Source organism: Rattus norvegicus, chromosome 2 (genome assembly GCF_021556685.1).
Source record: "Rattus norvegicus strain SHRSP/BbbUtx chromosome 2, alternate assembly SHRSP_T2T, whole genome shotgun sequence".
Taxonomy (NCBI): Eukaryota; Metazoa; Chordata; class Mammalia; order Rodentia; family Muridae; genus Rattus; species Rattus norvegicus.
The window spans coordinates 48,767,790-48,788,637 of record NC_141535.1 but is presented as its reverse complement, the minus strand read 5'-3'; the positions used below and the strand labels follow the sequence as shown (position 1 = coordinate 48,788,637).

Below are 20,848 nucleotides of genomic sequence, written 5' to 3'. Positions count from 1 at the left end.
TATGTGTGCCTCATCAATTTTCCCTTTATCTTTTTGTACTTCTTGTTTGTTCAAAATGCCACCATAAATGCAAATTTTAAAATAGCCTTTTATAATTTCATTTTAATAAATATTTTCATTTGATTTACCATCACTTGGCAGTGATGGTGCATGCCCCAGCATTGGGGAGCAAAGGCTGGTAGATTTCTAAGTTTTGGCCAGACTCGTCCCCATAGTGAGTTCCAAGATGGCCAGAGAACCCCCTTCCCATCCCCCAGAAAGGATTGCACTCATTGAAGTAAAATTAACGCTTTGGGAGAAATCACATGTACAAATAAAGTTATGAATTGAGTTAGGACTTAAATTTGGTAACACCATGTTCCTGCATAAACAGACAAAGTAAGCAATTAGCAATGATTGTGGTGGAACTGTGAGGAGTTTCGATAGCATTTGCATTTTTATGCTCTTTGCAGTTTTATTTGTTGTCATGAGAAATACTTAGCACGATTTAAAAATGTATGTTGCCAGGAAATATCTCCAGAAATGTCAAGTCACCATCATAGATGATACAGTAAAGAATACTTCTTCAGTGTCACAGGAATGTTTTCCTTTTCTCACTGATCCATATCCCAGTGAGGAGATTTTTGCTGGGTGTTAATAGAGGTATGTGATTAGGAGACAAATAAATTAACAAATAAATAAATTGAGGGACAGCAATGAGTGGCTACAAGCCCTTCCCCTCTTCTCTCCCCTCGGTGTTCTTGCTTTTCCTTCTCCACCCCTCCATTTTGCTTTATTTCTTTCAATAAATAAGATCTCTGAGGCTACTGACTTACTCTACCAACTAAGCCTGGTTTCAAATAGCTGTTTATATACTAACCTTGTTTCAGTCTCTTTCCGTTATAAATACAATGTAAATGTCAATTTACAAGCCTTTGTTCATGTCTCTGATTACGGCTTTCCGATATATTCCTAAAAGGAGTGAAAATGAATGGATTCACAATTTAAAATATTAACTCTTGGAAAGACAAATTATTTTCTGTGATGTCATCTTAACACTGCCCCCCTCCAAATCTTCCTCACAAACCATGACCGTGACTTCATTAAAATTAAGATTCAAAATCAATAAAAACAATACATGATAAAAAAAAAAAACCTTCCACACACAAAATTAATTACTAACATTGATGGTCTTCTGCAGTTGATTTGAAGAACTGGGCATGGAAGAAAATGGCTCATTGGTGTATGTGAACTGTGAGTTCTATGAATGCACAAACTTCACATTTTGATTTAAAATAAATTTGAAAGTCTGTGCTATTTTGAAAACAGAAATGCATTATCTTATGACCTTTTAAATATGTACAACAATCATGTGATAGACTTGTAAGCTCCCTGTATTTACGTTCTGAGTCTGTGTCTTTTTCCTTGGCCTCCCTCTCCCACTGCATTTTCTAAATGTCTCACTATTTGTGAATTAGGTTTAAATAAGTTACTATATTAGCTCTTATTTGTAAAGGATCAAAAAAAGCTCATTTTTCCACAAAATTATTTTAGAGAGTAGTTGTCTTTAGCAACATTTTAACACTCTGAATTTTCTTTAAAACTTGTACTTATGTTCACACCTGAGACATGTTTCTTTAATACAGGAGGAACCGTAGGATCTGAGGTAGGAAGCCACAGATCTGTTGTCACAGCCTTAATTATGGTGAGACATTTATTAATTAATTTTCTACTATGACTATTTTTATACCTCATGTTTCATACATGCTAGTTTTTTTTCCAATTCTGCTAATTCAAACACCAAATCTAAACTAGTTTTAACTATTTTCATGTTGTATATTAATGCTGCAACAAACCTTATTTGCTTGTCAAATGGATCTGAGATTTCTTTACCATATTAATCAGTCATATAAATGTGTGATGACAGTCTCTGTAACCCTAAATTTACTTCAACATTTTCCCCCAGCCCAGAACTGTTATTTTGATGAAACAATTCTAAATCTGAAGAAAAACTGTTACTTCTACACATTTGTAAATTATTTAATGGACAGCCAATATCACAGATATAGCATGCCAAATACAAGCCTAGCGTACAGTCTCATTAAGATCTTGCCATGGCCATATATGTAAGGCATTCAATTCTGATATTAGTAATAGAGTAATTTATTAACTTAGCGCACATTACTGAATTTTTGTGTTGTTTTAGTCAACTCTCATCCTCAGTTTTTTGTACCATTTTAGATGAACAATGTATTATGAGGGGCCAGATGATTTGCTGGTAAAACGGACAATTTTTCAAGACTCCTCTGTATACAAAAACTTCCTGTTATCCGTGGAGCTCTCATTTAATAGGATAAGAAATGTATACATGAGGTCCAGGATTAAGTTCGATTCAAGTTTAGTAGAGCTAAACGTAAAAGCTTGAAAACTATGTCAGCTTAGACTGAAATATTTAGTTTGATGAGGTAGAAACCACAGTTATGATCTTTTTATTGTTTTATTGTGAGAGTTAAATTTCATATATGGATTGCAGCCGTTTCGCCAAACAAATAATTTGCAAAAGTACTCATTTAATTGCTTTTATTATTAATTAGCTTTTAAGGTCCCTCTGCCATGTGTCACTGGGGAGCACCACAGATCTCTCCAATTATAAAAAGCAAGTTTATTGGTGCGTGGCAAGTGTAAACCTTTAGGTTCCTGGCAACAGGAAAATGGCAAATTAAACCAAAGCCACATGTAAGGAGAAGTGAATCCCTGGTCAACGAGCATTCAGGAAGGGGCGCCAAGCAAATAAACAGCCGGTCCATTAGTTAGTTATTGCCAGCACTAAATGAATAAAACTATTGAGAAAAAAAATCACAACAGTGCGGCGACAATCTGTGTTAGGTTTGTAAAGCCCGGTGGAAATGGCTGAAAGACGTGCATGGCTGCCGTGAAACAGAGGAATGCAGGTACAGCGGCCAGGCTGCAAAGGTGCCTCGCACTGGAGGCCAGCCGAGGAGCTCCAGTCACTTAACGGCATCCTGAAAAACAGCTGGCTCCCGCCCTTCAAATATTGATTTAGTGTTTACAAATCTGGTCCAGTTTCTGGGCAAACAGCTTCTATAAACACAGCGTACCATCTGGTTTCACGGCTCAAGTGCTTCAGTGACGCTTTTCCCCAGGTGTGGGGGTCTTGATTAATTTCAGCAATTTATACTATGCCTTTGCTTCCTGTCAGGTAGTAACAGCCCAAGTGAACTTGGATACAAATTTGGGATTCTGAGAGCCTGAGATCGTTCGTATAATTGCTAATGGCAAGAGGGACAGTCACTGCCAGCTATGCTCGCAGTTCCAGGAGGGAGGTGATGGGTCTAAACTCTCTTGAGCATAAATTTTCAGGGCAAGAAGGAAGTAGATTTTATAAGCAGTGTGTACTTTGTTATGCCACATTTACCACACATTATCAAAGACAAACAGAGGGAGAGGAGAGGTTTGATGGGACAAACAAGTTCTGGACTTTGTGTAAACAGCCATGACGGTTCTAAGGGTGGTAGCCAAGCACGGTTTAAAAGTGGATGGAAGGTGGACCTTAAAGAGTTTGGAATTCAGGCAATAAAAAGCACCGTCATTAAAACCACGCATTCCTTCCTCACCAATCTGGCTGCCTATAACACTGTCCATGCGCGATGCCGTGGAAGGCTACAATTTGACACACTTTTGCCTAAGTCAGCTGTCCTCCTCTTCATTAATTAAGAAAGCAATTTCCAAGTTTAGCAGATGAGGCTGGGAAAGATGTGACTTCACTGTGGGGTCCTCTGTTGGAAAGAAAAAACGATTATTTACGGTGAAACCATTTTTTTCTTATGTTTATGTTATAACTCACCACTTAAAACACACTTGTACTTGGTATTACCAAGAGATACAGTTCGTTTTACTGAACTTCATGTGTATTCCCTACGTGATAATCACACTCTGAGCTTCGCCTTTTTATCTTTCTCATCGATCATTTTTCTGATTTAGTGTAAATTACTTCATCACTGATCTAATTGTACATTTATTGATATTTACATTGTGATAACGTGAGACATAAATCAGTAATCGCATTATGAGTTGCCTTCAATATCTCTCAAAAATGACCTCGAACCTTATCTTGACTACACTGTTTGCCGTTATATTTCTGATATTTGACTGTACTTCAGAAGAATTTGTTCAGTTGGTTAGTTTCGCTTTATTTCACATTAAACCCAAGGCCTTCTGTATTTTAGGTTAAACGAGTCATTGTGGTGACTTAGGCCTTATTTGTACTCAGGTGTTTCGGGCCTACTGAATCCTCAAAATATTCAAAATAAGTGAAATTAGTCAGGCATAGAAGGTTAAATGCTGTATCTCAGTGATGAGTAAACTCTAAAAAAGGCACATACATGGCTCGTCACAACCATACGGAACTCCAGGTTCCAGGGGATTCAGTGCCCTCCTCTGGCCTCTGTGGACAGCAGGCATACGAGTGATGCATGAGCATATATGAGGCAAAATATTCAGATACATATAGTAATACAAACGTAATAATAAAGTAAGTAATAGCATTTAGACACTGAAGACATGGAGGATGACGTCATTATGCAGCAAGGCAGGTCCAGGATAAGGCAAAGCCTATCATTGGATGAGAAGGAGGAGTAGGTGGGGAAAAGTCTAGGAAGAAGAGAGGAGGAGAAGAAGCAAAAAAATCAAGATGCGGACGACAGAGCAGGATGAATCCAGATCCTAGGAACGGACTAGGTCAATTTTATCTTGTCTAGGTGGGCGGTTTATATCTTTACTAACTGGCAGTGAATTTGTTGAGTGGATGTATTGCGGATTGAGAATTTGACATAAAATCTGATTGTTGGGCTACAGATTGTTGAGCTGTGATTTAACCGGGTAGTTGGGAGCTTATACTTTAACTACCAGGGGGCGTTCGCTGGGAGTGTGGGCATGGCCTGTGTCAGGGAGCCACAATAGGCCAGCCCTGGACTATAGGCGCGCTGCTGGACTTCCAGAGCCCTGATTTTACTGGGAAGCTGGAACCAGAGAGTTCGCGGCTAGAAGAGAGCCACCAGGGAGACATACTAGTCTGAGATAAATTGGTGCTCGTTCCACTGGCCCCAGGGACCTAGCTAGGGAGCAAGACCGCCAGGGTACTCGCGGGAATTCATCCAACTGCCTTTTTTATTTTTACTGCATCAAAGGCACCTTCAAGTTCCGAGTCTCTACTCCATCTTTAGTATCTAGTTAAAGATTAGTTATGTTGGCCTAACGGCTCGAAGAAGAGGCTCTCTCCAATTTCTGTAGCTTGCCTCCGTCCAGCTTCGAATACCAAGGCTCTAGAGTCTAGATAGATACTGCCATTTGCATATTTTGGTTCTAAAAAAGAAAGTACTCCATTATATCCAGGTAGTTAGAAATGCAGGTTCTGTCGGACTGAAATACAAACTGCTCGCCCACGGCTCAACCTCACACTCAGCACCAACTACTGAGCATAACCCACAGAAGCCAACAAGTCCGTTCTTTTGCTTCATCACACAGCGCACCTTTACCTGCTCAGGAATCCTGCCACGTTCGGCTGAATAAGCCATCGTAATCTCAGCTCACACTCTATGTTGGTTGTATTTCCGGGAAACCTTTCACCACAGTGTGATTACCGCCGCCATTACACTTCCGGCTGTTTGTTGCTTCCTGTTTGGTAATGTGATTTCCTTGAGTGGATCTTACTAGTTCCCATTGGTAGAGGCTGCTGTTGACCTCCACAGACCCTCCCTTTCTCCGGAATATTCTTATGTCTCACCTCCTCCAAAGAATTGTCCTTACCTCATAGGAACCATTGCAACCAAGGGTACTGAGAAAGTTAAGCCTTTGATGTTCCACAGTCAAGGACTGCCACATACAGGGCTTCATGTGGGTTGGTTGCCACACCGCAGCTTACTACCAGAGGGCAGTCCACCTCTAATGTTCAACTTACACATCACATAAGCACTATATTTTACCTAAGCTACAGCTTTTTATTATTAAACATTCTCTATTTACGTTTTAAGTATTATTCCCTTTCCTGCTTTCCTGTCCACAAGCACCCTATTCCATACCTCTCTGCCTTCTTCTATAAGGGTGTTCCCCCTCCTCAACTACCCCGCTTCCTTCCTCCCTGCCCTGACATTCCCCTATACTGGGGGGGGCAGCCTTGGCAGGACCAAGGGCTTCTCCTCCCATTGGTGCCCAACAAGGCCATCCTCTGCTACATATGCAGCTGGAGCCATGGGTCGGTCCATGTGTACTCTTTGGGTGGTGATTTGGCCCCTAGGAGCTCTGGTTGGTTGGTATTGTTGTTCTTATGGGGTTGCAAACCCCTTCAGCTCCTTCAAACCTTTCTCTAACTCCTCCAATGGAGACCCCATTCTTAGTCCAATGGTTGGCTGCTGAAACGTCTTTAATGTGTCCTTTGATTATTCTGTCTCCCTTATTTTCTAGAAAGAGCATTTCCTTCAAACTTCATGTGCACCAGACTCCTTCCTCAATCCCTATCTAAGGAGTCCAAACCAAGATATTATCATAGCCACCATCACTAATTTCAGCAGGAATCTTTTAAATGAGCTATGCCAGTGCAAAAGCAAGAATGGAGAGAGTCACAGAGTTGGACAACTTCAGACGTCCAGAAGTAGCTTCTCACTTCACTCTGTATTAAACAGTAAGTCTAGAACTTTATATGCTCATTAAATTCCTTGTTTCTCCAAATTTGAAAGACAGCATCTTCCAATAAAGCTCTCAAACCCTAGGCTATTTGGTAGAACTCCAGGAGCTGCCATATTTGAATCTCAATCTTGACTTTCATTTGCTGGGTTCTTATACTACTGCTCACAAACTCTGATAAGTGTTTAACATATAGCAAAATGGCTAGTAGTACAAAGGTCTTTTCAATGCTACCCAATTATCACAAGTGGTCTTCTGAAGATACATATGTAGAAGTCAAATTTCCAGCGTTTACAATTAAACTGTGATGGGGCTAAGCTATTCAAGCCTTTTATGACACAGCATGTCCACTGACCAGGAACATATTAACATGTTCTTAATATTATATTTCCTTTAGATAATGTTCCTGTGGATTGTACCCCATTTTAGAGCCAGATGAAGTAAAACAGAATAATGTTGGATGAATAGATGAAAATAATGCTTTGGAATAGATAGAAATACAATATGGTAGCTAAAATTCATTTCATCTGAATTTAGTTGCAATTTTGTGATTTGTAATGAAAATTGGTATGTCATAATCCCAAGTATCAAGTTTTTCTCAGTTGGTTTTCTCACTTAATATGAGAATAAGTGTGGTTTTGATTATGAGGATGTGACCATTAAATAAATTGATAGATCCAAAGTTTACCGGCGGGAGGTACAGCAAGGCAACCCATTCTCAGTATGTGTTAATCGTTATTTTTTAGAATCCCCGTTTAAAAAATTTTTTGTCATAATTTCATTCACTAGGTATTTTCATTCTGACTGAGAACGTAATGAATTATGCTCTCAAGTTTAGTTTAAACCTTACTGCAGCTACAAGGAAGTGCAGCCCTCATGCTACAGAGTGTAAACCTTGGCGCTTGCTATATTTCTTCCGTGTCTTTTCCGTACACAGCAGCCCCACGCATTCCCTCTCCAAACAGCCCCCTCCAAAGCTGCCATGTGAGCCAGAGACGGTAATAGCTCTCACCTCCCGGGATCCAAGCCAACTTTATGTTCAACATATGTGCGTGGGCTTAGGTACATCCCCGGTCCACGGTGCTAACAAAATGGTTCTAAAGGCAAAAAGAAAAACAAATTACAGTATGTTCTCCAAACTTCCCAAATTCTCAAGGCCTCCTGTTTGAATAACCTTCTCAACTTCAGAGCCTGCCTCTCTCTCTTTTGCCAGTGCTTTTCAGTTGTGGTCTATTGTCTAACTGGACGTGTAGGAAATTAAGATCCCAGGTAGTTGATGCAGCAGTGATCTCTGTTTGCTTTCTGATTTCTCGAGCCTTCTCTTCTTATTCTAAGTGTTTCTGTTTAGCAGAGCAAATCACTTTTTTTTTTTTGGCAGGGGCAAATCTTTCTTTCTTTTGTCTGTGCTGTGAAAAATAAACATCTTAACCTGCAACCAAGGAAGTAAGAGTCGCCTTCATTGTTTCCCTTGGGGATGGTTGTTCGAAGGCGTCCCTTTGTCCAGCAATTCCTCCCCACTTTCTTCCACTCTAGCAAACACGTCATGCCAGAATGAATCACAGGACACTTACGTGTCTTATTTCTCTACTTAGGAACCCTACCTTCTTGGTCTTTGCTATATTTCCTGTCATCTTGATGACTCTCTCATTCATTTCCTTTGACCAAAGTTCCCACACCATGGAGTGGAAGGAACCACAAAGAATTCATGCTGAGTTTGATTTTACCCCCAAACCTCCCAGGTAGGCAGAGCAGGCTGCTCCCATCCTGGATCATTTGGCCTTGAACCTTAAAATATTGTTTCTCTCTACCCAGCAGCATTCAGAATCCTCTCCAGGGGTGTGAGTTTACATCTTATGTCATGAGCCTGGCAGCAGACCCCGCAGGTGGCAAACAAGGGTAGGGGTGGGGAGAGTATGACAGCTGAGTTAATTAACAGATGGGGGTCCAAAGTCTTGTCAAACTGCCAGTGGGGAGAGAGGGTGCTGTGGGTAAAAAAATGTGCAAAGGCATTTTGTAAGGGTCAAAATATTTTTATTCCTCACATTACTTGGATTTTATTTGCTTGACATCTATCGTTTAGGTAAATGTATTAACAATTAACCAGTGTGCGTTATTTCTAGTCATTGGTGAATGGCATTTTCCACCATCTCTTTAAGTGCTCCATTAACATTTTTATGTTGACTGTTTACTGGAATAGAGTTCACACACCCATCCTAAGAGTGTCATGGTATTCAATGGTGTTAGAAGGAAAGGGCCTTTCTTTGTCTACTCATGTTTCTTTTTTAACTATAGCTTTGAGCCAAGAAATAAAATGTTCTATTGAAGTCTCTTCAGAGACTTCTCCCTCTACCCTTCCACACCTAAGATTTTTTCCCCATATTATATATTACTATTAAAAGAGAAGGGTACTACATTTCTACCAAGTTCCCTCGGAGGAAGTGAATTATAGCAAATCTACTTAATACATGTAGATTATTTTCATTTCATTTTGTTTCGTTTTTTTTTTTTTTCAAGACGCAGTCTCACTCAAATCCAACGCGGTCTGGAACTCTTTTTTTTTTTTAACTTTATCATATTAACTTTAATTTTGAAGCCTTAATTTTATTAACATGCATATTAATATTTAATTGAGGTAACATGATTAAACAATAATATTAATATGCATATCAAACTTCTCAATCCTGATTTGAACTTCCAAATCTTGGTTCTTATTTTTTTGTTTTCTTTTTTCTTCTATCAACTGTAACTCCCCAAACCACACCATAGCTATCTATATATTTTTTATGAAAATCTTTAAAACAACAGCATATGAATAGACATAGTGCTACTTGCTACAGAGACCTCTGCTTCTCCTTATTCTGCCTCTTACATGAAGGTGGACATTAAGGCAGGCAGGGTTTACTGCATCTGTTCCAGTTCAGCAGCGAACAAAATTAGCCCACGTGTAGATAGCATTCCTCTATCATCAGTGGACAACGGGAGAGTTACTGTTGGACTTCCATTAGCGTCAGAGAAGATTTCCTCTCCCTGATCACACAGTTTCGCTCTCCTTTTAAAGATCACCAAAACAGACCAAGAGACCCCAAAACCCCATTTTTCCATTCAAATAAGCCAGATAGGATCCGCACATTTAGAGAAAGCTATCACGAGAAAAATCACAGCATCGCGGACTTGAAAGGGATCTTGGAGGTTGCGCACACGGAGCTGCGCGGCTGGTGAGGGACAGACTCAGCAAAGTCCATTACAGAGCGCAGAACAGAAAGACTGGGCGGTAGCTCTTTTCTGTAGTCCGAGGGCACACGGTTCTTTTCCGCCCACACTACTCCCTTTGGGAGGATGGTCCTGAAAACTTCCAACAGCCCAGAAAGCCCTGGCATTTCCAGGTAATGCACTCTTCTTCTCATGGGAATGTGGCTTTGGTAAGTCATGGCTGTCATTCTTCATTCAGTACAGCATGCCAGGGTCACCGTACCCTTCTCTGGAAGAGCTGCACCCTCCTAGTGAGGACATGTAACGACTGTCAATTTCCCCCAAGGAAGGGCTGTAAGTATTTAAGAGCCGGGTCGAGTTTGGCAAGTCTCTACCAGCTCTTCGCAAGTCTACCGGGCTCTTCGCAAGCAGCTTTATGATTGGCTCCTCATGCAAGCCGCAGGCTTAGCAAAACTGAGGATAATGACGTCTGGACAGTTAAGTGGTGGAGCAGGACGACGATTCCCGGGCTGGGAGAGGAGTGGGTGATTCCCGTTCTCAGTCCCCTGCAGAGGTAGTTACGGGGATCTTGCAGATAGGGAATGATCAGCTTAGAAGAATCCAATGCAAAGTCTCACAAAAACTACTCCATTATGGGGCAAAAACATGTTGTGGTCCAGCTGTCCTCCCGGGAACTGGCAAGTAGCTCCATTAAAATCTGCTGCCTGGCTTCTTCGCATTCTGGTTTCTGGATGCGACTGGGACTCTCAGCTGGAAGAATGAGAGGTCTAAGCAAATGAAAGTGTCTATTCTTAGACGTGTATCCACAAGCATGGCAATGGTTTCCATGCTGCTTACCTTCTGCTGAGAGCAGCTCCCGTTTAACGGGTCTCGACTGTCTCCTGTCTCCACCTCCTCACATCTTCCCAGCATCGCGGTCTGGAACTCTTGACATTGGCCACTTTTTGGATTCAAAGAGAACCTGTGCAAGGGTCCCAGGTTCTTCGCCCTCAACTAATAGTAGTAGCAAGCCAAGAAAGATCACTTAGCAGGAAAAGATACACTCTCGGGGGAGAGGGAGGTCAAGAGCAAAAGGAGATTCACAGTGCAAATGGCACTGTTACAAAATGGATCTGGCTTTTGATCCCATAGTATGGACTTTCTGTCTCTACTCTTTATGGGATTTCTGTCTGATTTGTGTAAGTCCAAAATTTTCATAATGCTCTCTGTTTCAGGCAAGTCAATGTACAACCCTAAGTAGAAGCTTCATTCAGGGTGTGATTACTTTTTGGGACTATGGCAAGACATAGGTCGCCTCTGGACTCTTGGTGGTGTCTCTGCACTGGTACCAGTACACAGGCTGGTTTTGGCCTTATGAGATCCTCAGTCTTCCCCTTTGCCAATATTCATTTCATTTCAAACTACTTCAGAAGCTTTCGCCCAAAACCCTCAGGACCTTCTCCACTGTATTCCCCAGCCACAGTTTCTCAAACACCAGGGTTGTGGCACGAGGATGGAGATGACTGAATCTTCAATTAAACATTTAACAAATGTTAATACTTTTATTAATCAGCAGGTTAAATACCTATAGTCAGGTAGTGTCTAACACTCATAAATTAACAAATAAAGAAATAAACTTTGCACATCTGAAATTTAAGTTGTGTATTTTGTGTCTTAGGATTTAAGCACTCGTGGGTTTAAGATACCTGGAGACTGAAGATTATCGGTATTCTGAGTCATTTAAGTATAGAATTAACTTAGCTAACTAAATTGCATTACAAAATGAGCAGTGTTTTTATTTGTTTGTTTCTATTCTGAATACCGTAACACTGAACCTTCGCCTCTAAAACTGGACAGCACTTCTTGAATTGAACCATAAAAGAGAACTGACTACTAACAAAAGTTATAATATAGATATAATCTGTAAGGCGTGAGGATTATAGTTTAAAAGAAGAGTCACAAAACTTTCCAAAAGTTATGATGGCAGATTGTAGATTATAGCATTCAGTTAGGGCCTTGGCCACAGTAACAATGCTGCCAAGGTATAGAAAACACTTGCTGTACAATGTATTATTTTAAAAAAATTGAGCCCTCTGCATAAAATTTTCTGATATATATTAATAAACTCATTCTTTTTTTTTCCTTTTATTTTATTTTTTTTTTTATTAACTTGAGTATTTCTTATATACATTTCGAGTGTTATTCCCTTTCCCGGTTTCCGGACAAACATCCCCCTCCCCCCTCCCCTTCCTTATGGGTGTCCCCCTCTCAACCCTCCCCCCATTGCCACCCTCCCCCCATAGACTAGTTCACGGGGGGTTCAGTCTTAGCAGGACCCAGGGCTTCCCCTTCCACTGGTGCTCTTACTAGGATATTCATTGCTACCTATGGGGTCAGAGTCCAGGGTCAGTCCATGTATAGTCTTTAGGTAGTGGCTTAGTCCCTGGAAGCTCTGGTTGCTTGGCATTGTTGTACTTTTGGGGTCTCGAGCCCCTTCAAGCTCTTCCAGTTCTTTCTCTGATTCCTTCAATAGGGGACCTATTCTCAGTTAAGTGGTTTGCTGCTGGCATTCGCCTCTGTATTTGCTGTATTCTGGCTGTGTCTCTCAGGAGCGATCTACATCCGGCTCCTGTCGGTCTGCACTTCTTTGCTTCATCCATCTTGTCTAATTGGGTGGCTGTATATGTATGGGCCACATGTGGGGCAGGCTCTGAATGGGTGTTCCTTCAGTCTCTGTTTTAATCTTTGCCTCTCCCTTCCCTGCCAAGGGTATTCTTTTTCCTCATTTAAAGAAGGAGTGAAGCATTCACATTTTGATCATCCGTCTTGAGTTTCGTTTGTTCTAGGGATCTAGGGTAATTCAAGCATTTGGGCTAATAGCCACTTATCAATGAGTGCATACCATGTATGTCTTTCTGTGATTGGGTTAGCTCACTCAGGATGATATTTTCCAGTTCCAACCATTTGCCTACGAATTTCATAAACTCGTTGTTTTTGATAGCTGAGTAATATTCCATTGTGTAGATGTACCACATTTTCTGTATCCATTCCTCTGTTGAAGGGCATCTGGGTTCTTTCCATTTTCTGGCTATTATAAATAAGGCTGCGATGAACATAGTGGAGCACGTGTCTCTTTTATATGTTGAGGCATCTTTTGGGTATATGCCCAAGAGAGGTATAGCTGGATCCTCAGGCAGTTCAATGTCCAATTTTCTGAGGAACCTCCAGACTGATTTCCAGAATGGTTTTACTAGTCTGCAATCCCACCAACAATGGAGGAGTGTTCCTCTTTCTCCACATCCTCGCCAGCATCTGCTGTCACCTGAGTTTTTGATCTTAGCCATTCTCACTGGTGTGAGGTGAAATCTCAGGGTTGTTTTGATTTGCATTTCCCTTATGACTAAAGATGTTGAACATTTCTTTAGGTGTTTCTCAGCCATTCGGCATTCCTCAGCTGTGAATTCTTTGTTTAGCTCTGAACCCCATTTTTTAATAGGGTTATTTGTTTCCCTGCGGTCTAACTTCTTGAGTTCTTTGTATATTTTGGATATAAGGCCTCTATCTGTTGTAGGATTGGTAAAGATCTTTTCCCAATCTGTTGGTTGCCGTTTTGTCCTAAGCACAGTGTCCTTTGCCTTACAGAAGCTTTGCAGTTTTATGAGATCCCATTTGTCGATTCTTGATCTTAGAGCATAAGCCATTGGTGTTTTGTTCAGGAAATTTTTTCCAGTGCCCATGTGTTCCAGATGCTTCCCTAGTTTTTCTTCTATTAGTTTGAGTGTGTCTGGTTTGATGTGGAGGTCCTTGATCCACTTGGACTTAAGCTTTGTACAGGGTGATAAGCATGGATCGATCTGCATTCTTCTACATGTTGACCTCCAGTTGAACCAGCACCATTTGCTGAAAATGCTATCTTTTTTCCATTGGATGGTTTTGGCTCCTTTGTCAAAAATCAAGTGACCATAGGTGTGTGGGTTCATTTCTGGGTCTTCAATTCTATTCCATTGGTCTATCTGTCTGTCTCTGTACCAATACCATGCAGTTTTTATCACTATTGCTCTGTAATACTGCTTGAGTTCAGGGATAGTGATTCCCCCTGAAGTCCTTTTATTGTTGAGGATAGCTTTAGCTATCCTGGGTTTTTTGTTATTCCAGATGAATTTGCAAATTGTTCTGTCTAACTCTTTGAAGAATTGGATTGGTATTTTGATGGGGATTGCATTGAATCTGTAAATTGCTTTTGGTAAAATGGCCATTTTTACTATATTAATCCTGCCAATCCATGAGCATGGGAGATCTTTCCATCTTCTGAGGTCTTCTTCAATTTCTTTCTTCAGAGTCTTGAAGTTCTTATTGTACAGATCTTTTACTTGCTTGGTTAAAGTCACACCGAGGTACTTTATATTATTTGGGTCTATTATGAAGGGTGTCGTTTCCCTAATTTCTTTCTCGGCTTGTTTCTCTTTTGTATAGAGGAAGGCTACTGATTTATTAGAGTTAATTTTATACCCAGCCACTTTGCTGAAGTTGTTTATCAGCTTTAGTAGTTCTCTGGTGGAACTTTTGGGATCACTTAAATATACTATCATGTCATCTGCAAATAGTGATATTTTGACCTCTTCTTTTCCGATCTGTAGCCCCTTGATCTCCTTTTGTTGTCTGATTGTTCTGGCTAGAACTTCAAGAACTATATTGAATAAGTAGGGAGAGAGTGGGCACCCTTGTCTAGTCCCTGATTTTAGTGGGATTGCTTCAAGTTTCTCTCCATTTAGTTTAATGTTAGCAACTGGTTTGCTGTATATGGCTTTTACTATGTTCAGGTATGGGCCTTGAATTCCTATTCTTTCCAGGACTTTTATCATGAAGGGGTGTTGAATTTTGTCAAATGCTTTCTCAGCATCTAATGAAATGATCATGTGGTTCTGTTCTTTCAGTTTGTTTATATAATGGATCACGTTGATGGTTTTCCGTATATTAAACCATCCCTGCATGCCTGGGATGAAGCCTACTTGATCATGGTGGATGATTGTTTTGATGTGCTCTTGAATTCGGTTTGCCAGAATTTTATTGAGTATTTTTGCGTCGATATTCATAAGGGAAATTGGTCTGAAGTTCTCTTTCTTTGTTGTGTCTTTGTGTGGTTTAGGTATAAGAGTAATTGTGGCTTCGTAGAAGGAATTCGGTAGGGCTCCATCTGTTTCAATTTTGTGGAATAGTTTGGATAATATTGGTATGAGGTCTTCTATGAAGGTTTGATAGAATTCTGCACTAAACCCGTCTGGACCTGGACTCTTTTTGGTTGGGAGACCTTTAATGACTGCTTCTATTTCCTTAGGAGTTATGGGGTTGTTTAACTGGTTTATCTGTTCCTGATTTAACTTCGATACCTGGTATCTGTCTAGGAAATTGTCCATTTCCTGAAGATTTTCAAATTTTGTTGAATATAGGTTTTTATAGTAAGATCTGATGATTTTTTGAATTTCCTCTGAATCTGTAGTTATGTCTCCCTTTTCATTTCTGATTTTGTTAATTTGGACGCACTCTCTGTGTCCTCTCGTTAGTCTGGCTAAGGGTTTATCTATCTTGTTGATTTTCTCAAAGAACCAACTTTTGGTTCTGTTGATTCTTTCTATGGTCCTTTTTGTTTCTACTTGGTTGATTTCAGCTCTGAGTTTGATTATTTCCTGCCTTCTGCTCCTCCTGGGTGTATTTGCTTCTTTTTGTTCTAGAGCTTTTAGGTGTGCTGTCAAGCTGCTGACATATGCTCTTTCCTGTTTCTTTCTGCAGGCACTCAGCGCTATGAGTTTTCCTCTTAGCACAGCTTTCATTGTGTCCCATAAGTTTGAGTATGTTGTATCTTCATTTTCATTAAATTCTAAAAAGTTTTTAATTTCTTTCTTTATTTCTTCCTTGACCAGGTTATCATTGAGTAGAGCATTGTTCAATTTCCAAGTATATGTGGGCATTCTTCCCTTATTGTTATTGAAGACCAGTTTTAGGCCGTGGTGGTCCGATAACACGCATGGGATTATTTCTATCTTTCTGTACCTGTTGAGGCCCGTTTTTTGACCAATTATATGGTCAATTTTGGAGAAAGTACCATGAGGAGCTGAGAAGAAGGTATATCCTTTTGCTTTAGGATAGAATGTTCTATAAATATCCGTTAAGTCCATTTGGCTCATGACTTCTCTTAGTCTGTCGACATCACTGTTTAATTTCTGTTTCCATGATCTGTCCATTGATGAGAGTGGGGTGTTGAAATCTCCCACTATTATTGTGTGAGGTGCAATGTGTGTTTTGAGCTTTAGTAAGGTTTCTTTTACGTATGTAGGTGCCCTTATATTTGGGGCATAGATATTTAGGATTGAGAGTTCATCTTGGTGGATTTTTCCTTTGATGAATATGAAGTGTCCTTCCTTATCTTTTTTGATGACTTTTAGTTGGAAATTGATTTTATTTGATATTAGAATGGCTACTCCAGCTTGCTTCTTCTGACCATTTGCTTGGAAAGTTGTTTTCCAGCCTTTCACTCTGAGGTAGTGTCTGTCTTTGTCTCTGAGGTGTGTTTCCTGTAGGCAGCAGAATGCAGGGTCCTCGTTGCGTATCCAGTTTGTTAATCTATGTCTTTTTATTGGGGAGTTGAGGCCATTGATATTGAGAGATATTAAGGAATAGTGATTATTGTTTCCCTTTATATTCATATTTGGATGTGAGGTTATGTTTGTGTGCTTTCATTCTCTTTGTTTTGTTGCCAAGACGATTAGTTTCTTGCTCCTTCTAGGGTATAGCTTGCCTCCTTATGGTGGGCTTTACCATTTATTATCCTTTGTAGTGCTGGATTTGTAGAAAGATATTGTGTAAATTTGGTTTTGTCATGGAATATCTTGGTTTCTCCATCAATGTTAATTGCGAGTTTTGCTGGATACAGTAACCTGGGCTGGCATTTGTGTTCTCTTAGGGTCTGTATGACATCAGTCCAGGATCTTCTGGCCTTCATAGTTTCTGGCGAGAAGTCTGGTGTGATTCTGATAGGTCTCCCTTTATATGTTACTTGACCTTTTTCCCTTACTGCTTTTAATATTCTTTCTTTATTTTGTGCGTTTGGTGTTTTGACAATTATGTGACGGGAGGTGTTTCTTTTCTGGTCCAATCTATTTGGAGTTCTGTAGGCTTCTTGTATGTCTATGGGTATCTCTTTTTTTAGGTTAGGGAAGTTTTCTTCTATGATTTTGTTGAAGATATTTACTGGTCCTTTGAGCTGGGAGTCTTCACTCTCTTCTATACCTATTATCCTTAGGTTTGATCTTCTCATTGAGTCCTGGATTTCCTGTATGTTTTGGACCAGTAGCTTTTTCCGCTTTACATTATCTTTGACAGTTGAGTCAATGATTTCTATGGAATCTTCTGCTCCTGAGATTCTCTCTTCCATCTCTTGTATTCTGTTGGTGAAGCTTGTATCTACAGCTCCTTGTCTCTTCTTTTGGTTTTCTATATCCAGGGTTGTTTCCATGTGTTCTTTCTTGATTGCTTCTATTTCCATTTTTAATTCCTTCAGCTGTTTGATTGTGTTTTCCTGGAATTCTTTCAGGGATTTTTGCGATTCCTCTCTGTAGGCTTCTACTTGTTTATTAATGTTTTCCTGTGTTTCCCTAAGTGTGTTCATGTCTTTCTTGAAGTCCTCCAGCATCATGATCAAATATGATTTTGAAACTAGATCTTGCTTTTCTGGTGTGTTTGGATATTCCATGTTTGTTTTGGTGGGAGAATTGGGCTCCGATGATGCATTGTAGTCTTGGTTTCTGTTGCTTGGGTTCCTGCGCTTGCCTCTCGCCATCAGATTATCTCTAGTGTTACTTTGTTCTGCTATTTCTGACAGTGGCTAGACTGTCCTATAAGCCTGTGTGTCAGGAGTGCTGTAGACCTGTTTTCCTCTCTTTCAGTCAGTTATGGGGACAGAGTGTTCTGCTTTCGGGTGTGTAGTTTTTCCTCTCTATAGGTCTTCAGCTGTTCCTGTGGGCCTGTGTCTTGAGTTCACCAGGCAGCTTTCTTGCAGCAGAAAATTTGGTCTTACCTGTGGTCCTGAGGCTCAAGTACGCTCGTGGGGTGCTGCCCAGGGGCTCTCTGCAGCGGCAGCAACCAGGAAGACCTGTGCCGCCCCTTCCGGGAGCTTCAGTGCACCAGGGTTCCAGATGGTCTTTGGCTTTTTCCTCTGGCGTCCGAGATGTGTGTGCAGGGAGCAGTCTCTTCTGGTTTCCCAGGCTTGTCTGCCTCTCTGAAGGTTTAGCTCTCCCTCCCACGGGGTTTGGGTGCAGAGAACTGTTTATCCGGTCTGTTTCTTTCAGGTTCCGGTGGTGTCTCAGGCCGGTGTCCTGCCGCTCCTGGGCCCTCCCCCACGGGAGCCCAGAGGCCTTATACAGTTTCCTCTTGGGCCAGGGATGTGGGCAGGGGTGAGCAGTGTTGGTGGTCTCTTCCGCTCTGCAGCCTCAGGAGTGCCCACCTGACCAGGCGGTTGGGTCTCTCTCTCACCGGGTCTGGGAGCAGAGAGCTGCTGCGGGCCGGGATCCGCGGGTGTGGGACTTCCGGTAAACACAGAACGTGCCCGGTCTTAGAGAAATTCTGCTTCCGTGTGTCCCAAGCTCACCAGGCAGCTTTCTTGCAGCAGAAAATTTGGTCTTACCTGTGGTCCCGAGGCTCAGGTTCGCTCGTGGGGTGCTGCCCAGGGGCTCTCTGCACCGGCAGCAACCAGGAAGACCTGTGCTGCCCCTTCCGGGAACTTCAGTGCACCAGGGTTCCAGATGGTCTTTGGCTTTTTCCTCTGGCGTCCGAGATGTGTGTGCAGGGAGCAGTCTCTTCTGGTTTCCCAGGCTTGTCTGCCTCTCTGAAGGTTTAGCTCTCCCTCCCACGGGATTTGGGTGCAGAGAACTGTTTATCCGGTCTGTTTCTTTCAGGTTCCGGCGGTGTTTCAGGCCGGTGTCCTGCCGCTCCTGGGCCCTCCCCCACGGGAGCCCAGAGGCCTTATACAGTTTCCTCTTGGGCCAGGGATGTGGGCAGGGGTGAGCAGTGTTGGTGGTCTCTTCCGCTCTGCAGCCTCAGGAGTGCCCACCTGACCAGGCGGTTGGGTCTCTCTCTCACCGGGTCTGGGAGCAGAGAGCTGCTGCGGGCCGGGATCCGCGGGTGTGGGACTCATAAACTCATTCTTTTAAACTGCTCAAACCGTGAAGTTGGTCAATGGCATTCTGGAGAAGTTTTGTTCAGTAAGTCTGCTAGTTTTCAGCTTCTAGAGAGGTCATTTTAATGCTATCACAAAGAGGAAGAGCAGTGAGTATTTGGGAAACTGGATGAGTTGGAATGAATGGATTTGTGTGTAGGAGAGGATGATAGGACAAGGAAGATGAGGAGAAAGGACCCAGGAAGTCCAGAGACAAGGAAGTAAGTTGTGGTCAGAAAATTATTCATCCTGCACATGCCTTGAAGAATGGCAAATGTGATAATCACAGTTACTTTAGAATAAACAGACCATCAGATACTGTGGAGAAACCCAGGACATGGATGACCGATTATGCTCAGAAAGAACCTAGAGCAGTGGTCCTCAACTGGTGAGTCATGACTCCCTCTGGGATCAAGAACCCTTTCACAGGGGTCACATATCAAATATCCTGCAGACCCAACATTTACACTATGATTCATAACAGGAAGAAGATTACAGCTATGAAGTAAGAATGGAAATAATTTTATGGTTGAGGGTCACCACAACATGAAAAATGTATTAAAGGATCGAAGCGTTAGGATGGTTGAGGACCACTGACCTTGAGAGACGTCAGCCAATGTTCAGATTTGAGGATGGATGCGTAACCTGGGTGCTGTTGGTGTCTCTTGTAGAAAAGAATCTACACAGGAGAAACTGGGAGAAGTGGGAGATGTTGAATGGGTTCCTTATTTAGATAAAAGGGTGGGGATCTCCCATTTGCCTACAATGATGTGAAGTGAAATGTAAAAGGTAAAGCAAGGGGTTGTATTTTAAAGAGGTAAATGCTGAAAGAACTTTAATACAGAAGTGACTCATGTGAGAGTCGACATTACAAATAGAAACACACTGAGGGTTGAGATCGTTTCTGTTCCAGAGAAAGTTGCTTGTCTGAGAAGAAGCAAAAAGTTAGCTTGGCAAACCAGCCCTCTGCATGGAATTCCTTTGTTAACATCCTGTCACCTCGGAAGGTAATTCTCTTCAGTGCTATTCTAGCGCTTAAACAGACCCTGAAGCAGGTTTCATAAGTACACAGGAATCCATAAGGAGGGCAGCAGCTGAAGGCTTTAGTGGAGCTTAGTTAATCTTTGCTTATTTCGTGACATATCACTGTCGTTTATTGTACTAAAAATGTAGGTGAGTTATTTCAGATGAACTACTTTTCAAATATGTGTATGTATTATACACGCAGTAAAGTATAAATTACAGTCTTTATGTGTGTCTTTTGTGTGTAAATATATGTGTGTTTATGTAATTGAATACATATTATATGCATGCATATATTAAAGATAGCTTTCATACACACACATGAAATCAGCGAGTGATTTGTTTTTAAGCACAGAAATTGAAACTGGAGTTTAAGTTTATGTAAGTACATGGCTTCAACACAGCATTGATGCATTTGAGATAGCCTGCCAACTGTCCTTGAAGAAGGACTGGTGGTACTTTAGAAACCTGCTTCTCCAACTTTAATGTATACACAATTTGCCTGAAGGTTCTATGAAGATGTGGGTTTCTGAGGTAGTGTCTAAGGTCTGGGAGTCTGCCTTACTGTTAGGATCCCAGTGTTACAGAGTGTCCTAGAGTATGAGTCACCACAGGAAGCAGCTACCAGCAGAATGAACAAAGCACCCTGCAACCCTGCAGCAGCAAATTGCGACTCCTGGGTCTAGACTCCAGCTTTGCAACTGGAGAGTGCAGTCATTCAGGAACCAGTGAATGGCTGTGGCATGCTGT

The 20,848-nt window shown here is 41.4% G+C and overlaps 2 long non-coding RNA genes across 7 annotated transcripts in view; both read right to left on the bottom strand.

Annotated features, from left to right (window-relative positions):
- LOC147996079 (uncharacterized) overlaps positions 1 to 20,848 on the bottom strand; it is a 127,861-nt gene that overhangs the window by 59,321 nt on the left and 47,692 nt on the right. For all 6 annotated transcript variants that reach the window (XR_015670873.1, XR_015670869.1, XR_015670848.1 and 3 more), the window contains exons 2-4: positions 7,691 to 7,775; positions 3,615 to 3,776; positions 860 to 951 (exon numbers count right to left, since the gene is read on the bottom strand). This is a non-coding gene — a long non-coding RNA (uncharacterized LOC147996079). The remainder of the gene's footprint in view (positions 1 to 859; positions 952 to 3,614; positions 3,777 to 7,690; positions 7,776 to 20,848) is intronic.
- On the bottom strand, positions 8,688 to 10,881 carry LOC147996080 (uncharacterized). Its single transcript, XR_015670885.1, has 2 exons — positions 10,726 to 10,881; positions 8,688 to 10,638 (listed from the first exon to the last, which is right to left on the bottom strand). It is a non-coding gene; the product is annotated as an uncharacterized LOC147996080 (long non-coding RNA).